The 21,641-nt window shown below is 46.6% G+C and overlaps 1 protein-coding gene across 7 annotated transcripts in view; it reads left to right on the top strand.

Annotated features, from left to right (window-relative positions):
- LOC136343772 (zinc finger protein 541) overlaps positions 1-21,641 on the top strand; it is a 217,966-nt gene that overhangs the window by 100,222 nt on the left and 96,103 nt on the right. The gene's annotated exons all lie outside the window — the stretch shown is intronic.

Genomic DNA, 21,641 nt, shown 5'->3' with positions numbered 1-21,641 from the left:
GACATCTCGAACCACTTGTTGTCCTAAGAAATCGTTCAATATTTTCAATCTATTTCCTCATTCGCGTTTAAAATCTCTTTAGAATAAGTGGGCTGATCGGTCGAGTACCTGTGCTCGGTCGATATCTCTTTGAAATTTTTAATTCTATGCCACTCGAGACACTGGAGAAGGCCGATTTCGCTGGTTGTTGCTTCTGTTGTTGGAAAATGAGTGACGTCAAGTTTGAGGCGGCGGACCCCCCTCAGTTGGCGTGCAGGGTCCGCCGCCCGAAACTCCCGCGGGCCGGGGTCTTCTTCGTTCTTCCAGATGAAACGCCGAGCGACACATCAAACTGAAGGTCTTTTTGAAATTTTTCGAATTTGCACGGCGGCTGTCCCAGGAAAAATTCGCCCTTGACGTTTCGCGAATAGAGCGAATTTTCGCGACTATTTTTTCGAGTTGCCCCGTATAATATACAGGGTGTGGAAATATAGGATAGGTAGAGGAAATGATGCTCCGGTACCATGGCCACCGCGCTCACCGGATTTAACTCCGATGGATTATTTTTTATGGGGGACTCTAAAGTCCGTGGTATACTTCACGGCCACAAATAGTGAAGAGGAGCTATGGGGACGAATTCAAAATGCAGTAAACATTTTAAAGAACGACGAAGAATCGATGAACAAAGTCCATTTTAATTTCTCGCGTCGGATTAAGCTTCAAATATCTCAAGAAGGAAGCCTCGTAGAGATTTTTGACAAGAGACCTTTTTTCCTTAAAAAATGTAGGAAAACACAAGTTTAGTCATAAATAAATTTTATACCGGGCGATGAAAAAGTTATGCCCTTTTAAAGAGGGCTCGTCGAGCGCTGACAACGCCCTCTACATTGTGCATCGAAAATGTAAACGGATTCTGATTTCTTATCCCCAAAAACCGCCGATATTTTGTGTAGATAGCAGCATTACCAACCAAGAAATTAATTTTTTTGCTTTTTTTTGTTTTCACTTTGACGCCCTGTATTTCGAAAACCGGCCACTTTTGGACTAAGATAAATTGGGTTAAATCGTCATGTTTTGACCTCAGACATCTGTGGTAGAATTTTGTACAGACCTTTTAGAGACACCCTGTATATTGCCGCATGGTGCGATGCCGACTCTCGTCTTCTTCAATCTACGTCGTTTCCAAGTTTGCCTTGTTTCCATTGATTTTTAACGAAAAAATCGCCGCTGCCTTCGTCTCTCAACTGTCGCCGCAATTCCATGAATTTTATTCAAATTTTCGATGATTAATTAATCCATTAAAAGTAAAAATGACAACAAAAATTAGTAAACGTAATGGAAAACTCCTATGTGCGTTGAACTGACAATCTACAAACAACTTGAAAGTCCGAAGTCCCCGTGGTTAACACTTTCTACGTTACATACTTAAAATAGCCCTCAAAGTTCTGACCGTGACGGGAACTACAACAATCGGACCTTCTGCCCGATTCGCCACTAACAGGCTGCAATGGGACACTCCTGGACATGGCATCCCTGGCGTCCTCCAATCCACCAGTTTGTCGATATCGCGGGGTCGGTGCACGTAATTGCGAGGAAAACCCCACAAAGGATAATCCGGTGGATTGAGGTCTGGAGATCGCGCTGGCCGTTCGATGGATCCGGAATTGCCGAGCCGCTGGCCTCCAAATCTCTCAGTCAAACGATTTTGCACTGGATTCGCTTTGTGGGGCGGAGCGCCATCTCGGCGAAACCAAGTGTTCCGCATTTCTTCCAGTAGAATTTCTTCCAAGTAATTCGGCAGAAGATCTTGTAGGAAGTTTAAGTAGATCGCGGCATTCGAAGGTATTGAAGTTGTGTCTCCACTAAGTGACGCAGCCGAGACATTCGGATTTTCCTCCATGGCCGCAACGGCACCAACGATATTCCGATTATCCCCTGTGATGGACCGACTTCTGTTCCTTTTTGGCTTGTTGAAAGCACCATAGATGGACATTCGTTATTAACGTTTTAAAAGTTTTATGGTCCGGACGACACCGATCAGGAACTTTTTCGCACTATACAGGCTAATCGAGACTTTTCGACGTTCTCCATAAATCATTGCCGTATCGGCTTTCTCGAAATTACTAAACTGAACGATAGCGAGAAATGAAGAAGTAAACGTTCCATTAAATATGCCATTAATGAACCATCGAAGATATCAAACGTTAAAGCAAAGAACCGTTACCATGGAGACGTAAAGTAACGGACCCTTTATGGGCGCTGTCCGGTTACTGTTCATATTTTCAATTTCGGTAATCGGATTAAAGTTAATGCCATTGCGGTTGTTATTTGTTATTATGTTTATGTGGGTTTATCGTTATTGTTACTTTTGTTAGATTAATTAATTATTGAAAAGTTATCGCAATTTATAGAATTGCGAAAATAGCCAGCAGGAAGCAGCGACGCCGATTTTTCCATTGGAAATGAGTGGAAACGACGCATACACGATAATGAGATAAATTGAAGAAGACCGAAGTTGGCCTCAAACCATGAAGGAATGTTCATTATACAGGGCGAGTCAAAAAATACTTGCAAAAATCGTTTTATCTCTCTAACGTCACCAAGTGCGAATATTCCTCGGGCCATTTTTAAGGGGTTTTAGAAGGCCTTTAAACAGATACATCACTCCACGTTACATCCCAAACAATAGTTCTGAGAAGTTTCAGGTGATGGACCCTGTACGTGACATCGACGTATGATAATTGCGCCGTTACGTGATTACGTCAGATGTCTGAAATTGACACTGTTAAAAGGGCCGAAACGGGTCGACGCATGCCGAGTTACGTTCCAGCACCCTGCTAACCCAGTTGTCGGACGAACCCTCTAGTGATCGAAGTTTGAAAAGTGGTTCCGCCCTGGCATTCTCCACCACCACTAACGGACAGTGTTCGGGTTCGAACTATTTCGGACCTTCAAAAGAGCGACACGTAGACCCAGCAACACGATCAAGGAATAATGTTGCCACGTTAACCGTTGAGCGCCATGTTAACCGTTGAGCGCCATGTTAAGCGTCGAGCGCCATGTTAAGCGTCGAGCGCCATGTTAAGCGTCGAGCGCCATGTTAAGCGTCGAGCGCCATGTTAAGCGTCGAGCGCCATGTTAAGCGTCGAGCGCCATGTTAAGCGTCGAGCGCCATGTTAACCGTTGAGCGCCATGTTAACCATTGAGCGCCATGTTAACCATTGAGCGCCACGTTAACCGTTTAGCGCCGAATTTGTGAAACTAACGCCGAAGAGCGGCACGACCCCTAGCGTTTTATGTAAAACCATGTGAAGCGATTTGCGACTTCCAATGGTGAGTTATGGATTATTGTCGCACATGCAAAAATGACGGAAACGTCGATTTATTCCCTGTTTTCGGAGCTCGGTTACCGGAATAGCTAATGAAACCGAAGGACAAAGGAGACAATGGGGGCAGCAGCCGGAGCGGGGCGCGATTTACGTTTCGGCATTCCGTCGTCCCAGTTATCGGACGAATTTTATTGGATGAGAAAAAGATAAAAGCTCGAAAAGTGGTACTTTTTCGCACTTTGAGCAAGCACGTCGACAATGTTCGGGTTCAAAAGGGAATTATGTCCCTGACTCTGTATTATATCCCATAAAATGCGTTCTCAAGTGAAATAATTCCGAGCAACACTCGCCGAGTGCTTTCATCTTTCAGGTTGACGTGCAAAAAGTGTATTCCAGTGAACGTCGGCCCTTCAAAGGGGCCCAACACAAAAGAATTCCTCCGGGACATATTTGGCACTCGAACTAGTGTTGTATTGCGCTTCGATATTGCCCGGGACAGGGTGACAAGCCCACGCTCAATCAGGAAATATTGCTACTGAACTATCGAGGAAAACGACATTTTTCTCTCTTGAACTAAAACAAATAATAATTCCTGGTGGGTATTTGAACGCGAAAATTGGCCGATAATTTAACGGGGGCCCACCTGCCCTGGCGGTCATTTACGAACCGTCAAAGAACGATAAAGTTTAGGTGGCGTCTGTGCGGACGTCCCGTGGATATGAGTCCAATAAACCACGCCAGAACGTTGAATTTTACAATTTGTGGCGTCGTGTCGACTGCAGTTACTTTCAAATTTATTCTCTCCGCTCCCGAGGATTTTTCGTCTTTGTCCGTTGCCGAAAGTGCGATTTTTTTTAAAAGGTCAGTTCCGGGAAGTCCCGACCTCGAGACATCCTTGACCACCACCGGCCCTGCGTTAGACGTCTGCTTTGAGGAAATCTTCGAACTGCGCCAAAACTCGGCGAGAGACGGGCGCCGCCTTCGTTCGCCCTCGAGTCCTTTCCACGGGCGGAAAGTGTCACGGAACCGTTCGATTGAGTCACCTGAGCTCGCTCCATTGCGAGGGTGTCGTTGCGTCCTGGACGATCACTCGAGATTTTTCCTCCGGAAGCGGCGGTACATTGCACCGTGCCTGGCACGGGGCGAGAGGCTTCAGCTGCAAGTGCGTTATGGTAGTTCAGCTTAGTTCAGGCTATACGGGGCGTTGCGCGAAGGAGGCGCCAAAATGGAGTGCTAGACGTCAAAACAATAAGAGCGAACCCGACAAGTCTTGTGAAAACTTGATTCGTTTCGAATATACGGGGGGTTAAAGGAAATTTCGATATTTGCATTTCTTTAAGCGAATCGAGCAGCTTTGAAGATGTCTTGTCCAAGTTTTGTGTCTTTTTCTTTTAAGGGCGCCAAAAAGGGCATTCCACGAGATTTTAAATCCCCAAAAGAGGATTTCTACCATAAGATTGTTTTGGCGCACTCTTCACGGAACGCCCCGTACTTTCCCAACCGACGTTGGTCCCGTCGCTCTTCAGACGGGTCGAATCGTCCCATTTTCGCATTTTTCCACCCAAACAACTTCAATACGTATCCCAGTTTGTAGGGCTTCTCCCTCGCACTCCTCTGCCCGAGACGGCGCTCAAATCCAGACCAGGGGGGATGTCGTCAAGCCACAATTCTCGTTCTTTATCTCGTCCTTTGTCTTCTCAATATTCCCTCTCGAGGGGACAATGGACTTAAAGGACAGGTGACTTGTTTCTCAACAAAAGAGTCATTGTGTATCAAAATTTACGTAACAATCTTTTCCAATCTATTAGTTCGCCGGGGGCCTCGGCGGGGCTTTATATCAGAAAAATCCGTGCGGGCGGCCGCCGGGAGAACCACTTCGAGTCGAAATTTTCTCGACAAAACGTCTCCATGAAATAGTTTGACGTCCCGGAAAAGGTGGAAATCGGCGCAACGAATTATCAATCGGTGCCCCGTTCGGGCCTTTGAAGTTTAAGGCGCCGCGTGGGGACCAGACCTGCAGGCCGAATTGCGGAAGAAGAGAGCGCGCTCAGAGGCTGCTCAGCTGGATTTCCCGGCAGGCGGTGCGCGCGTCTTAAATAAGAAGGGCCCGTGGGATCTGCGCTCGTCCGCTTCGGAATTCGGTCGCTAGGGGGCGCGTCGACGAAACGGCCGTGGAAAGTTGCCCGAAACTCGTAAAAAAGTAGAAATTCACATGCCGAAGGTGAGGAAGACAATCCTTCGCACCCGTTCGGTCTTCGTATAACAATGTTTTAGACACACTGCATGGGGGAGTATCGAAAATTTCGATAAGTAGATTTGCGCACTTCATTTTTCCGCCCTCATTTGCCGGATCATCCCTTTACAGAATATTATATTTACTTTGGCGTCGTCGCAGGAATTCTCTACGAATTAGCTGCTCTAAACCTACGTGAAGATATACCTGAATATTCATGGTGGCGAGAAAGTTTTCGCCTCATCCAGTGTAGTTGTTGATAATTACATATTTATAAAATCTTGATGAAGGTAGGCATCAGACAGATTTAATAGAAGCGCAGCTAATTTAATTAACTCGGTGGAGGAGCTTCCCTTCTCTCTGTCTCTCTCTCTCTCTCTCTCCCTCTTGTGCCCTGCAAAAGCTTCTTTGACGACCCAAAGTAGATGTAGTGGCGTGTAGACGTTAATTAAATTTTAGTATTCATCCTTCTTGTCGACTGCGACGAGCGAGTTTAGCTGATACTTCTGGAGGGGCGTTGTGCAACCCGAAAAAGCCCCAAAAATACGAGTTTCGTGCAAGATTTAAACGGTGCCACTGGAGGAAGAGTGTCGCAGGACGGCGCAGTAATGATAGAGAGGATTAGGGGCCCTGGGGGAGTGCTAATACTCTCCTTAAGACGCTCCAAGATGACCCTTTACTCTGTTTATTGAGATTTATTTGGACGTTTCTGCTCAGTGAATTCCCCAATTTGGGGAACACCTTTGTAATTTTAAACGTTCGCCGACGTGCCTCGCCTCCAATTTATGGGACTCTCCAATTTTATATCGAGGAGGAATCGTAACCGAATAAGGAGGGATGGAGAATAACACTGGCGCGAGCAAACAAAATGCATAACAAGCGTCTAATAAAACCCAAACATATGAGGCAATTTTCCTCGGTACATAAAATAAACTTTTCCGAGAGAAAAACGACGGGGGCGACATGTGTAAGCAACTCGGCGATTTGGCAAACATCAATTTTTGGGGGAGACGCGAACGCAGCTCGTCCGGAGTTAATTGAGAAAACGCAACATGTTCAATTGGGAACGTCGCACGTCGGCCCCGGGCTCGGAGAATGATATGAAAAGTGCATACAAAGGGACACGTCCGGGGGCCCCCGTTTCGTGCAAGTTCGACGTTGAAATGGCGATAGTTAGCGAAAGTAGACGTGATATCCGGAGAATTTACGACAGTTAACAAGGAAGCCAGTAAATTAACCAAGTTTCGGGCAGAGCTACAATAAAACATAACTCGAGCTTTTCAAAACTGCAAACTTGGGCAGTTTAAAAGTATGACAAATCAGCGCTAATTGCGGAGAAAAAGTTTCCGCCGTCGCTGCCGCCGCCGCCGTCGCCGCCTCAGACAAGCCGCCGGTAACTGACAGGGCGATCGGCAATTGTGCCGCTGTTGCTGTTGCTGTTGCTGAGGTCAAGTCGAAATTAACGCTCGAAGATGAAATAAGGGGAGTTGCACGTTGAGGAATTAACGTCGGGAACTGTGTTTCGAACGTGTTCGGACAGGTAAATCTCGTCGGAGCGCCGGTAAACCGGAGTCGAAAATTTCCGTCGATAACGACTACGTCGGACATCCCGACGCCGCGACGGGCACCGGTGCCCGTCGCACCCGTCCACCTCCGACACCGCATCATTTTTTTCCTCCCCCGTGCCGTTTCAGGTCTCGCCATTTTTCGGCACTTTCAACCGACACGTTTTTTTCATTTAACAAGGAGCGAAATGGGTACATTTCGGCCAGTCTCATCAGACCGTCGCAGCAGTTGATAGGAGCCTGCGGCACTAAAAAACAACGGTTATGACGGGCATAAACATGTTTATGACGTGCATGTTTATGCCCGTGTCGTTGTCCTCGATTTTATATCGTCAGTTAGGAGGGAGAAGAGATGGAAATGAAATTTGGTTATATTGGCCGGAAGGGGATCGGAGTCACGTCTTGGAGGGGCCGTCGTGGTGTGGGCCGCTGGGCCTTCTCGATGTATCGGACCCCGGATTGCGCCGACTGGGAATGTCCAGCTTCGACCTGTTTATTATGCATGTACCTTTTGAATGCCGGTAATTCGGGAAAAATTCGGGATATTTATTTTCCCGGTGGGCCCGCCCCGAGGATCGGAGAGGGTTTTTGTCAATAAAATATAATAGGCAATAACTCTCGAGATTCCTGTTCCGGCTGAGGGTGGCCCCTTTAATCGCGGGCACTAATCTTCTTCCTCTGTGAAAAATTGCCGTGTCAGGATATACAAATTACAGCTCACTCCTAAGCCTCCGCTCTCCTTCTCTCGCCCTCTTGCCGGAGCGTTTTTTTTTTTTTTTTCCCGTGAAATCAGCGCGAAAAATGGTCCTAATTGCCCGATGTTTTTTAAATCCCTTCCCCCCTCCTCATCCCCCCCTCCTCACCCCCCCCCCTCTACCCCTCCCGGAGGGAGTTAACTGAACGAGGGGATGCATTAGCAACTCGAAAATTTACGGCCGCGGATTGATGACCCACCTCGCAAACCAGGTCGGTCATCTCAATCCAAAGTAGACGGTCGATAATTAAGTGATCTTTGAGTTTAAGCTGTTGGTCTGCACCAACAAACGTTATCAGTGTACTTAACCCGAAAGCCCTCCAACTTGGCCGAGGCGATGGAGCTGTTGAAATTAATTACTTGTTATCAAGCAGTGGCCATGGCGATGGGGCCCTTGTTGCTCGACGTTAAATAAGATCCAGACTAATCGGTGCACTTTCGCAAACATTACACGATAATTTTTTACCTGTTTCAATGATTCAACCACGTCGGTGCGATTATTCGTAATTAAAGCTCGGAGGGGGATAATAAATATTTGAAGAAGGCAAAAATGCATAATTAACGCGCCGAACGGCTAAACGGGACGAGTTAATCTTGGGAAGCTTGCTCCTCTCGGAAGATTAGCAAAATATATGGGGGGAACATTTACATTAAACAATAATTATTTTAAAACCCCGGAATTAAGATTTAGCTTTGCTCCCCCGCTCGTACATCCCCCGCTCGATTTTGAACGCGCACCAACGGGTTTTCACGTGTATTTTCCTGCATTTTTTCAAGGTACACCGGTATGAGGCGAGCGTCGGGACGTCAGCGTCGCGATACAGGGCGTTTGTTGCGAACAAATTTTTTTTTTTTTATTGCTTGGTTGGTGTGCAAACTGACGAGCGCGTTTAGCACAGATCAAGCCCTCGAACAAACAACAATATACGGTGACTTTCAAAAAAACCGCAACGCCAAGGAGAACGCACGGTACACGTTCGAAATTCTGGCATCACGTTGGGTCGGGTAATAGACAAAAACGATGAAAATATCAAAAGAAAATCACCGTGAGTAAGTGAAAAAATTTAATAATAATTTAACAATGGCTGGTATCTCCTCTTAACTTAATACATTCCTGCAAGCGACGTGGCGTGCTTAAAATTAAATTGTCAATATCTTCCTGTGGTATTGCACCCCAGGCAATCTGCACCTGCTCGCGGAGTCTATCTGTGGTCTCTGGAGGGCGAGCTAAACGTCGAAGTCCCCGACCCATTACATCCCACACCTGCTCCATTGGGGTCAAATCTGGAGACCGAGCTGGCCAAGGCAAAGCATCCAAATTTTCAGCTTCCGAATACCTCAAAGTGCCGTTGGCTGCATGTGGTCGCGCGTTATCCTGTTGAAATGTGCTTCCAGGATGGTCGTGCACGTACGGTGCAAGAACCGGTTCTGAGACGCTATTAATGTACCTCTGAGCGCTTAATCTATCATAAATGAAAACAAGAGGAGACCGACTACCGTACCGGATGGCGCCCCAAACCCTGACACCTGGTGTTAAACCAAAATAACAATATATTATTTCACTCTGCCAAAAACGTCGAATTTCGTACCACAAAACGATGATTTCCGGAAAGCGTCAACTTTCCGCTTTCATTCGAAGAAAAGTGCCGCGGAGTCGCGTGGAATGCTCGTCGAGGCATACGGTGATCGTGCTTCATCAGAAGCAGCAGCAAAAGATGGTTTCAACGATCCAGGAGTAACAATCTCGATGTGCAAAGTGAAGAACGTGGCAGACCACCACAAAAGTTCGAAGACGCCGAACTGCAATCGATGTCGGACGAAGGTGACGCTTTGAGTCAAAAGCAAATGGCAGAAATGTTAAATGTTGCACAACGAACGATTTCTGATCGTTTGAAAGCTGCGGGAAAGATCCAGAAGTGTGGAAAATTGGTGCCGCGCGAATCGAACGAAAGACAGATGGAGAACCGAAAAAACACCTGTGAAATTTTCCTTCAAAGGCACGAAAGAAAATCAATTTTGCGTCGAATCGTCGCTGGAGACGGAAAATTGATTTATTTTCAAAATCCTGAACGGAAAAAATCCCGGGTCGATTCGGGACAACCGTCGATATCGACTGCAGAACCTGATCGATTCGGCAAGAAGGCAATGCCATGCGTTTGGTGGGATCAGAAAGGCGTGGTGCACCGCGAGCTTTGGAAACCTGGCGAAACCGTTAATACTGTCCGCTACCGACAACAATTGATTAATTTAACCAATGCATTGATGGAAAAACGGTCAGAATGGGCCAGAAGACACGGGATGGTAATTCTGCTCCATGACGACGCACCTGCACGCGGAGCAACACCGGTTCAGGATACCATCAGAACGCTCGGCCGGGAGTTGCTACCCCATCCGCCGTATTCACCAGACCTGGCTCCTTCGGACTACCGTTTGTTTTCATCGATGGGGCACGCATTGGCTGAGCAGCACTTCGATTCCTACGGAGAAGTGGAAAATTGGGTGTCTAATCGGTTCGATGTCAAAGAGGCACATTTCTGTATCCGCAAATTGCCAGAAAGAAGGTCAAAATGTGTAGGAAGCAATGGTCAATATTAAAAAAAAGAATTTTTCCTTTCTTGTTAAAATTGGTGTTTTATTTTCACAAAATGGCGCTCATTTCATACCGGCAGACCTGGTATAGCGTGTTCCGGAACCTCTTAACAGGGTACTCTGCCAGCCATTTTGGGGGAGCGGGGGTATCTTTGTAAGAACTCTTTGTGTTTGGGCCCTTCCTGTCAAAATATTCGGGCCTCAAAATGGCGGAAAATAATCGCTTTTTTTTTATATCTCAAAAACGGTTACGCCTAGAGATTTCAATTTTGGTTCACGTCATCGGCTATTCCGCAATGGTGTCTTTGACTCGCGTATCTGGAGGGCGGGAATTAGCGACCCCCAATTTTGTTTCCTTCATAACTTTTCCCCGCAACTGCCGATTTCGACCAAACTTCGTTTTCAACTGCCAAACGTTATTCAAAACCTCTTTTCACTCTCGACATTTTTCCATAGAACCAACAATTTTCGCAAAAAACAATAATAACTTTTCCTCCCCCATTAAGCATCTTACGTCAGTGGTCGCCGCCAAACGCAGTAGGCGACAGTTGCGTTGACGTTTCTCCGTTGTTTTGCTGTCAACAAGCCGCCATTGGATCCGTAATTGATAGTTTTCGGTGTAAATTTCGTTTTAGTTAGTTTACGCGCAAGATTATTGTTATTAACTAATTCATTCCTCGTGCACAACAATTACTCTAATGGAGGATGTGCTGACATGCGTTTGATCTATGGCGGGGTGTCGCGGTGATGCCCTTCAAGCCGCAAGAGTACACGCAGACAGACTTCCCAATCGTCGCGTGTCCTGTAATCGAACGTTCAGTCCTCGTTCATTTTCCATTACAGGCCGCAGGTTCTTTCAATGGTCAGCAACGGAATGCAGAAAGGGCAAATGTGCAATCGGTGTCCGGCAAGTGCAAGCAGCTTCGAATTTCCTTGAAGCGGATCATGGAAGAAGCGTCAGAGGAGCGTGCAGGTATTTCGATATGCCTGCAACTGGTACCCGGAGATGTCTACGACTGATATCTGGATAATACTGTCGAAGAACGGATTGCGTCCTTACCATTTCAAAAGGGTCCAAGAATTGCTACCCACAGATTATTGATCTTCGCGTAAGATTTTCTACAGAAACTACTTCACGGACGTATTAAGAACCCTCAGTTCGCACAACAAATACTGTTTACTCATGGAGCCATATTTACACGACGAGGTAATCTTAATTATCGCAGCATGCACGAATGGTCCGATGAAAATCCCAATTCCGCCATCACTGGAAAATATCAACATACTTTTTTCCTAAATGTTCGGGTTGGCATCCTGGAGAGTTTTCGATAGGACCGTTCACCTAGCCTGGGCGCTTAGGAGGAGCTGAATATTTGCGCTTTCCAGAAAATAACCCTTTCGAGTCGTCGGAAGATCTGCCTCTCCACCAAAGACCAAAGACGTGGTTTAAGCAAGACGGGGCTCCTGCCCGTTTTTCTTTGGCTGTCCGGCGGTGGCTCAACGAAAACTCCCCAGGCCGTTGGATTGGGACGGGCCGGGATGCACCCATACACCGGCCTCCGAGTTCTCCCGACTTGAGGCCGGGGACATTTCGAACACTTCTAGTTTTTTTTTATTGTCTGGGGGGTCAGGCAGTTTTACTTGCTCACATTGTTGGTAATTAATTAAGCCATTTATTTCTCATTATCTGCTCTTGATCCGAGGCCAGTGGCGGGACTACGAGCTCAATAGGGCGGGAAAAACTATTATTGTAATTTTTTCCGCGAACAGTTGGGCTGCATGAAAGAAAGACAAGAGTGGAAAAAATGTTCAATTATGTTTAGTATTTAAAAACGAAATTTTGTCGCAATCGGCTGTTGCAGGAAGAACCTCTGGAGAAAGCAAAATTGGGGGTTGGCAATTCCCGTCCTCCAGAGATATAAGTCAGAGCACAGGCGCCGCTGCAAAACGGCCTTTGACCAGCCGCTACTGTGTGCCTAAATTGAAATTTCTAGGTATGACCGTTTTTAAAATATAAAAAAAAAAAACATTACGTTCCGCCATTTTGAGACCTGAAGGTTTGGACGGGAAGGGCCCGAATTGAGAACCTTCATACAAAGATGCCCTCTGAAGTGGCCACCTGTTAAAAGACTTGACCATCATTCCGGAACACCCTGCATACCCGTTGTGGATTGTTAACAACTCGTTCAAAGAGACGTTTACCGCCAGTCTGCCACTTAATCTCTCGAGCCATCAGGAGGTTGACCTTCCTGCATCAAATATCCTCCCCTGGATATTGCTTTGAGAAAAAAGAGCGTGCAGACGTTTTATGTGGTTGTCGCAGTGTCGCGTTTAGGGCTGTTTCCTGACAGAAATCTCTATCCAGGTTCCAGGGTCCGCTCTTTGTCGGGCTATTGTGCGGATTTTTGTTGAGTCGAAATTAAGTTCGAGATTCTCCCCGTTCCGTGAAATTTCGCCTGAAGATCTAAAAATCAGCGATAACCAGGTTCCTACCATGGAAAGTTTTAAATTTACTCCGTTTCGGCTGCGCCAAATTGCTGAGTAAACGCTACAATTTCGAGTTAAACTACTTGAGGTAAAGTTGTTCTTTCAATTCTATTCAACGAATTCCAGGACGTTTCCAACCTTTCCATTCAAGCTCCGCCGATCTTTACTGCGTCTCCAAATTGCCGCGACATTAATATTACTGAATAATTTATTTATTAACGTTCAACGTAGCCGGGGCTTTTTCGTCCGGATCCAGACGGCGATCCCCGCCATTCCGGGATCATCTTTCCAGGTTCGGAGGAACGAGCTCGGCTTCATCTCCGACAAATGAGAAAACTTCTCAGTTTTAAGACGCGATAACCGCTCGATGGAGAATCAAGTTGTCCGCGTCGTCCGTCCGGTGCGAGTTTCGGTTTTTTTTCCCATCAACCTCTCCAGGTTTCGAAAATCCATTAATTGGTTTTCGGGTGGTTCGAACGCACCATCTTCCGCGTAAATGTTTTCTTTTGTTCGGCGAAAATTGTCAACTTTCCGAGGCGACCTTCCTCCCACGGTCCCCACTTCGTTTTCCACGGTAGCTGCGGCGAGACCACCAGCAATCAGAGGGGGGTTTCTCCGTTTGTGTCCACTACCCGAGTCCGGCGCGCGATGGAGATCGCGGACACGGGGTGTGTCAACCTCGTATCGCTGAAGGCTCGAAATTGGTCGAAAGTCGCGCCAGAGGGACTTCGAGCTGGTGCGGGCTCGTTCGAGCCAAGCGTGGTTGCTCGCCGTTCGCACGCCTCAGTACGGCCTCGACAAGGGCGGGAATAAATTTTTTTTTTAATTCGGCGTGATCGTTTTCATCGAACTTTTCTGAATCGACTTCAATGCTCGGCTCTCCTCTTTTAGAGAGAATCGCCGAGAATGAATATGTCCGCCTGGATGCGCAAGAAATTGGCCTACCTGAGAACAAGAACGAACGTGTGAACTTTTCTTTGCCCGAGTAATCAATTTCGTAATCCCCCAACAGCATTGCGTCTATTTAATTTAGCATTTTCCGTGTCGGCCCTTTTCTGTGGCGGTGAGCCTCTGTGGGGGCTTACTCGAAATTTATTTTTAATTAAGGCGGATAATAAAACTTATTTGCAATTAGTACGCGTTTAATTAAAAAGGGACGGATTAGAGCTTAATGGGGAGTAAATTGAGTGAGTGGTTTTTCACTACGTGAGAGCTTAACCCCGTTAGGTAAACCAGTGCTCACTTTCGAGTTTTTTTCCCCTTTGCGTGAAGGCGAACGCCGACCGCCGACGCATCCTCCATGATGGAGCCGAATTTACGGCCGCGCCGGCATAAAAGTTGCTGAAGAATTGCATGCGATTTCCTCAAGGTAAATAAAATTGGATCACGTTTGAAACTGTCGTAAAATTTTATATCGGCAATCAGGAGACCCATCGATGTCGCAAATAAAATAAAAATCGAACCGAAGCCACCGAGGAGGGAAACTGCGAGATGGAATTTCCAAACCGACAACAGGCGACCCGAGAAAAAAATTTCGAAGCTCACAAAACTGGGTAGGGGGGGGGGGGGGGCGACGACTTTAATCTGTGACAGGAAGGTGCAATATAGTCATGCAACGGCCCATAAAGACATAAATGGAGATTAATGCCCCTCCACGGTCCTAGTATGCGAGTTCCGCTGTAATTGGACATAGATATGCTCAAACTCCCACTTTATCGCTATCTATATTGCTGGCCGGAGCCAGATACACACCGAGACCAATTAGACTATTATATAGTTGGACGTTTTTCTAGCTTATCTTACCCTCTCCCAGGGCGCTTAATGTATGTTTATTGGAATTAATGTTGCGCCTCTTATCTTTGTATCCTACTTCTTTATGGGCACTTGTTTCATGCAGATTCCACTATATCTCATTTAGGGACGGGATTTTTTGTTTCTACTCTTGCCCGTTCCGCCCTCCTCTTGGAACGGCGCCTGGAACGGTCTCAACGTAAATAACTCTAGTCGACTCTTTTGCAACGAGCTCATGGTCGATCGGTGACCCTCAATCGGGTGACAGTGAATTTGTGTATTTTACATTTCGACAATGGAAGCTTTAAACGTTTCCCGGTTTCGAAGCTCTAAATTGAACCGCTAAATACGACAGCTGACCTGGCCCGACCTGAACTAAATGGGACCGAACATGCGAGACTGTTTTCGGACATTCGTCGAAATTCTCGTTTTCCCATTGGGTGACGTAACGGTTTCACCCACCGAACAACGCAGAAACGTCTGCGATGTGGCAAAATGCGATTCTTGGCAAAATATTGCGATTTTTTTGACGTATTTTCCATATGGACAATTTGCGCAAGCTTTCGGGACCGTGGAGTGAACGAGGGTACCGGATGGGGTAAAATAAAGCGAAAAAAGTGCAATTGAGAGGTATAATAAATTATATAATAAGTTTTTTATTTTTATTTTTCTCGACCCAGGGGTACCAGGGGTACCAGGTCGAGTAAAATAAAAATAAAAAACTTATTATATAATTTATTATACCTCTCAATTGCACTTTTTTCGCTTCATTTTACCCCATCCGTTGTCCCCGTTCACTCCACGGTCCCGAAAGCTTGCGCAAATTGTCCATATGGAAAATACGTCAGAAAAATCCGCGATTTTTTGTGAAGTATTACAACATCAAAGGAGGAATTCATCTAAAGGAGAAACGATTCGTTTTTGGTGGGTTGAGGTGACGTGGACCCCGCGATTGGAAGTGTCTAAATTGATGAGAGATGGTCGCTTCAAGGTCTCGATCGGGACGTGGACACATTCCTCCAAGTGTTTATTACAAAGGGGGAAACTAGAGCCGTCCTCGATCTCGAAACGGCGCCGGGCGTCGGTCACGGGAAAGGACGAAATGTCGTGCAAGTCCGAAAAGAGAAAACCCGTTTCTAAACTATTCGAGAGCATCGAGGAAAATACACTGCAGGTGGTCCCGGCGTGAAACCGTCATAGAGAGGACCAAATACTGATGTAAATGAAAGCCAAAGGAACGGCGAGAGCTTGATCAATATGCATCTCACTCACTTTTCATTTGTAAAGCGAGTGGACCATAAAAGTCTTTATTCCGTCACGTGACAAACAACATCAAGCATTGAGACGGATGTGGGATAGGAGTTATCGAAACGCTGCATTGCAGCTGCCGCGGTCCGAAAAAGGTCCGTACAATGGTAAATCCAATTAAATAATGGAATGACGTGCTGAATGGCTGTTTAACGAAAGATAATTGGCGATAACGATTTTACGTTGTTAACAGGAATACAAGAGATAAATTGTATTAAAATTATATTGCTAGTTAACGGGGCGTAAGTGATGAGACCCGTTCGGCACAAAGGGGCCAATATTGGAAAACTGAAAAATCAATGAGTGTTGCGCTTTTAATAAAAATTTCATCGCTTTTTATATTAATTTCGTATAAAGTTTCCATTTCCGGGTCGAAAGGGCCGTCGAGAATTTTCGCGTTTTCGGGTGCGTCACCGACGCACTCACGCCCGTGCAGAAATGGTTTCGCGGACGAAACGCGCAGCAAGGAAAAAGGAAAAAATACGTTTAGAAATACTTCAATAAACTACTCGAAGAGAAAAGGAGGCGAGATTGTCTTATTTGTCTTGTGAGATAAAGAGGGTCCGGAACGGTCCGGTCGCGACGATTGTCTTTCCATTCTTCCCGAATTTGCTACAGCCCCTCGGCCATTCCTGTCACGTGTGCGAGTTCGCACAGTAATCGGTCGGGTGCCTTATTTTCGTAATCAGCCTTTGAGCAACTCATTCTCTGGTCTGTCTATGCCGAATATAGATTTTTTTTTCTACGCCCGTGCTTCCCCTCGGGCGTGCGTCCGCAGTCCGGCGACGGGTCCGCGGACGGACTTCGGCGGGCGAAAATGTTTGTTTACCAATTTCGTTCCGCCTTCGTTCCCTTGCCCAGGCAAGGGCACAATTGGAGTTATCTTCGAGCTTCGACTGGAAATTAACATCGGGTCCCTTTGTTGCCGGCCTCACGTCGAGACGAGGCCGCGTGGCGGCCGTTCGTTTCTCAGCCGCGGCCCGGCAAAAAAAAAAGGTAACAAACCCGACCCGTCCGAGCTTCTCCGAGACTCGTTCTCGAAATTTCGAGGAAGCACCCCGACGAGGCGGTCCCGGGCCGGCGTCCGATCCTCGACGGGACGTAGACGGACCGAACGATATTGTACGGGGATGTCGGAGCGATTTTTTGACGAGGACCAAAGGGAGAAACGTGCGCTTTTCGCCCGCCGACGACCGGGAGGTAATTGGCGGCGGGAATTTTACGTTGTTAACGGAAATTCGGGAGATAAATTGCGTTAAAATTATATTGCTGGTTAACGGCGCGTACGCCATCGGCCCCGTTCGGCACAAAGGGACTGATATCGGAAAACTGAAAAATCAACGTTTTTAATAAATAAAGTTCCGCTCTCCAACAATCATCCCCCTTCTCCCCTCCCCCTCCCCTCCATTCCCCATCCCCTCAACCCCATCCCATCCTCCTGCCCATTCCTATCCCATCCTCCTCCCCATTCCCATCCCACCCTCCTCCCCATCCCCATCCCATCCTCCTCCCCATCCCCATCCCATCCTCCTCCCCATCCCCATCCCATCCTCCTCCCCATCCCCATCCCATCCTCATCCCATCCTCCTCCCCATCCCAATCCATCCTCCCCCCATCCCATCCCAGTCCATCCTCCCCCCTCTCCCATCCATTCTCCTCCTCCTCCCCCCTCCACATCCATCCTCCTCCCCTCCCTGTCCATCCCCCCTCCACCCCCTCCTCCCGGGTGGATTTAAATTATTGTTTCGGTAAAAATATCCCGTCTCCGTCACGGTGGACGATTTTGCGGTCTCCGATTTACCAATTTGATTTCTCCTTTGTGCCCCCCCGCTTAGGCAAAATATAATTGGCGATATCTTCGAGTTTCAACTGGCAATTAACGTCGAGTGCCTTTGTTGCAGACCTCGTGTTAAAACAAAGCTGCATAATATCCGTTCATATCTTAACTGCGGCCCGGAAAAAAAGGAAATTAACTTAATCCGCTTAAGTACCAAAATGAGCGTTTACTGTTGTGCCACTGCGAAATAATTAGTAATAACGGCTTTTCGGGGCTGTTTAGAATAATCGTTAATTTTACATCAAAATCGCGTTTGTATAATTTAATGGCGCGTCGAAAACATTCGGCTCTCGCAATGGGTTTCGTAGATTCCGGCAATTTTGCACCGGGTCGAATTTAAGACTGAGAGGATCTGGGGGAGCTTTCATGGGCTTCTCGTTTATTGTTTCCCCGCGAACATTTAAATTAAATCTGCTTTCCTACGGCTAATAGCGAAAGCCCTTTCGAGGAAATACATTTTTCAAGCTCCGCTCCGACGGTATTCTAAAGTAACTTTGGGGGCGACGCGTAATAAATGAAAGTTGGGGAAATATTTCAAGATGAAATAGGATAGAAGTCATGATGGAAAAATCACAACCCGTCCCGGGTAATTTATCATCGGGCCTCCCTGCCTACAAATGCGATCCGCTTATATTTTACCTGCCTTGTCCTCAACATATCATCCATCAACCATCCGCTTTCAGGTGTCTCACTCTTGAGTTATTCGTCCGAGAAAATTACAAATTTCCACACGAACTTTTGGGCGCGGTGCACTCCATAACGTCGGTTGTTGCAGCAAACGAACGCGACTGTGAAATAAATTATCGACGATAATGTTGTTTGTGAAAATTGCGGAAACCGGGAAATTTTGTTGTAATTTCATCTCGATCCTGGAAATATTAGTTTTGACGGTCGATGTCCGTGGGTTTTAATTTTCGTTCCAAAAACGAAAGCCAACGTCATGCTGAACCGGACGAATATCAAAGAGCGTTAAATTATTAACAAAACGAACGCGGAGTTTTGCGAAAATGTTGTTTCTGCGGACCATGTGATATCAATATTGTCATTCCCTTTGAATTACAAATTCCCAGTTTATTATCGTCGTTTTTTGGCTCGACCCTTTGCCCGCGCGCGTATCGTACGCGGAACGCGGCCGCTCGGAAACGAGCCGCCCCCGGCGTTCTGGCCCTTGTGCGAAAACGGGCAAATGCGCCAAAACGGGCAAATGTGCCAAAACACGTCGACTTTACTTTCGACGGAAGGGGGGGGGATCGCTTTTCCAGTAAACGGCACGCGCCCCCCACTCGACCGGGGGGAGGGGGGACAGCCACCAAAATCTCCGGCGTAGGGGGAGGGGGGAGAAGGAGGTTGTACCAGAGTTATACCTCGCGTGAAGGTCTCTTCCAAACTTTACCCTATTGGTTTTCGTTGAGAAGTGCTCGAAACATCATTTCCAAACCGCGAACAAGGTCAAGCATCAACTATGCTCGGGGGTCCCACGGATGCGGGGCGCCGTCCGCACATTGAAAGCCGCGACTAGGAAAATGGTCGCAGCTGGGGCATCGTGGTCAAGTGGAGGCGATCCATTGATCAAGAACGTTTTCGTGGCGGCGCCGCTTCCGGTTCGACCGGACACGGAACGTCAACTCGCCCGTTTTAAACGGAACGCCCCGTACATCGTGACAAGTTTCGATTCTGCGGAACATTGTGAATGTTTGTCGCGTACAGCGTTCCGCACCTCATTTTTGCGGTTTTCGAGATATTTAGGATTCCCCCCCCCCCTAAAAAAAATTTGGGTTTCGAATGTATTTTCTGATCATTCGAAAGTGGCCGGGTATTTCGCAATGAAATTCTGCGCTGCTGCGCAACGTGCCTTAGAGTCCTCGGATCAGTAAGTTAAATCGGGTTTTTCCACGCAGGGCATTCAGAGAATGAATCCAAATTTACCGTTCAAAAATTGGAAAAAACTCTTTTTTTTTTTTTTTTTTTTTTTTTTTTTTTTTTTTTTTTTTAATGGGAACCCCCCATTTTCCCAACGAATACATATTCAACACCAAAAATTGGTACCAATTTCGATTCAATTGTCCACATCTAAATCTACCAATTCTCATTTTATTAAAAAAAAAAAAAACACTTTTCAACGTTCAGTACTCAACAATTTACTTTAAATATCGTCTATCGTTACTAGATGGCGCTGCTCGCCAGAATTTAAGCGCGGCGGCGCTCGTAGATTATTCAAACGAAGATCACCTCACTGCGTTCGTTATTTACGGTGAATGTAACAAAGTATTAACCACAACGTTTGGCATTCGATATCCGGAGGAACCCAAGCCGTCACGAAAGCTCCTCAAACGCGTAATAGATCGCTTTAAGCGGATTTGTCAAAGTGTCGCGCAGAAGAAAGAAGCCTACTTTCGACGATTGCCGCGCCACCTAGGAACTCTAGGCCTTATTTAAGCTGAACTGTTAGTGTTGCTAATACGTAGTATCGTAGGAAAATCGTTTATTAAAGTTTTAAACGGAAAAACGGTCCTCTAGACAGCAACGAACTCTGTTTTCGGACTTCGCTCCGACATTCATACGAACCTCTACTCGAATTCGCCTGCGCACAGCTGAAGTCGTTATCTTCGATCCCTCCAAACCTTACAGCTGGGTTTTGTGAAGAGCAGATTTAAGACGCCCCCAGAGAAAAAATCCAGAGGTGTTAAATTGGGCGACCGCGGTGGCCGTTCCAATCGACATCTGCCAGTTCGTCTGCCTGGAAACCTGTGGCGCAACCACCATCTAACTAGAAGAAACTAACGCGGTGGAGCTGCATCTTGGTGAAAATGGGCCTTTAATACAAAAAATAAAAATAACAACAATAAATAATATTACGAAAAGAATTCAACAATTTCGTGACCCTCCTTCAATCTATTTTTTCTATTTTTTTATGTTTTTTGCTGAAAGCGGAATATTTGAATAAATGCGCGTGCGAGTACAAATAAACAAATAAAATTTTGAACGACCATGCGTTGTCCGGACAACCCAGCAGCAAGATTTGGAGGGAACGGAGAGGAAAATGGCAGCTGGACGGAGGGAAATTCAAGTGGAAATTTTTGTTATCGTTAGAATGGACTTGGACAATAGAGCCTATTGCAATTTAGAAAACAACGGACATCAACTTCAACCCTTAAGATGTTAATGAACAATTTTTCCTCAGTACAGAGGGCACCCACGTAGTTTTCCGAAAATTTCTCAATGGAGAAAAACCAGGCACGCTCGGAGAAGCATTCGGAGCACCTTCCAAATGAGGTGTATCTCGCCCCCTTTTCCATTCAGATTTTAGGGGTTGTTTCCGTCCCCGCTAGAGGGTGCACGCAATTTAAGTGGAAATCGACTTAAAGATGGCCCCCTTTGAAAATAAAATCGACGTGTTTTTGCATATTTACATATTTCATACAGAGACCGAAATATCGAGGGCGTTCCGTTTTCAAATTGACACTCTGTATAAATTACGGAAATTCCCACGTTCTGTCTTCACCATAATCGGTCAGAAATGTTTTCATTTTTAAGTTTTCCGGGAACACCCCGTCGAGGCGACTCCGGGCCGAGGCGCGGAGCTATGACGCAAAGTAAAGAAATCTTAGAGAATTTGCACACGCAGTCGAGAATAACTTAAACGAGAACGAAACTAATACGTTACGTTACGTTCAGATCCGAGGTGTCCGCGATGGACAGAACGGCCGGTGATCAATGGCGGGACACCGAGAGCGCGAGCGTCCGTCGTTATTGTTCACGGCGCAGGTAT

The sequence above is a fragment of the Euwallacea fornicatus genome, chromosome 1, assembly GCF_040115645.1.
Source record: "Euwallacea fornicatus isolate EFF26 chromosome 1, ASM4011564v1, whole genome shotgun sequence".
In the NCBI taxonomy this organism is placed as follows: Eukaryota; Metazoa; Arthropoda; class Insecta; order Coleoptera; family Curculionidae; genus Euwallacea; species Euwallacea fornicatus.
Note: the sequence above shows the minus strand (reverse complement) of the source record. Positions and strands in the feature narration are given on the sequence as shown.